This window comes from Aythya ferina, assembly GCF_964211825.1.
Source record: "Aythya ferina genome assembly, contig: HAP1_SCAFFOLD_77, whole genome shotgun sequence".
Classification (NCBI taxonomy): domain Eukaryota; kingdom Metazoa; phylum Chordata; class Aves; order Anseriformes; family Anatidae; genus Aythya; species Aythya ferina.
The window spans coordinates 131848-132500 of NW_028181434.1; the positions used below are offsets into that span (position 1 = coordinate 131848).

Below are 653 nucleotides of genomic sequence, written 5' to 3' on the forward strand. Positions count from 1 at the left end.
CAGCGCTGCTCGTGGCGGTGACTGAGGGGGGGGAGGCTCCCATTGCCCCGTGGCCCCCTGAGGCAGCGTTATCGTTCTCACTGAAGGCGGCAGTGGGCAATCCCCAGCTCCAGCACTTCCCGGCAATCCCAGTCGCTCTGTAGCGGTAGCAGTAACTCTCTGCTCAGCCTGATGTATAACTAAGGCGTTAGTGAGTGTTCTCCAAGGCTTCAATAATTTTTTAGCAGTCTTATTTTCATCAAACAATTTGTCCCCAAATTTACGCCACTCTGTTCGTTCAAAAACTGTATCAGGATTGATAAAACAACCCTTAGCTACCCCATATGCTAATAATCCTGGTAAATTCTTTTTGCAGTCTATAAACTGCATGCTCCGCTTTTCTAAAAAGCATTTGAGCAAATCATACGCCGCTTGTCTCTCCATACCTTTATATACGTCGGTACCGTTGCAGCCTTTGCAAAGACCTCGGCGGCGCTTTCCGGCGGGACCCTCTATAGGCTCATCCCGGGTGCGAGGACTCCCTTTCCGAGCTGCGGGTGTGGGGATTCCAGGTTTCTTGAACATTCACCTTTCAGACCTCGGATGCAGGGATTCAGCAATTTATAATCCTTTTCACCTCCTGAGCTGCGTTGCAGGACCGGTCCTCGTATTCC

The 653-nt window shown here is 50.7% G+C and overlaps 1 long non-coding RNA gene across 1 annotated transcript in view; it reads right to left on the reverse strand.

Moving 5' to 3' along the window:
- Window positions 1-205: 205 nt before the first annotated feature.
- Window positions 206-653, reverse strand: part of LOC311428413 — a 9939-nt gene continuing 9491 nt past the window's right edge. Inside the window, exon 3 of the long non-coding RNA XR_014687713.1 lies at window positions 206-653. This exon is cut by the window's right edge and continues 77 nt beyond it. This is a non-coding gene — a long non-coding RNA (uncharacterized lncRNA).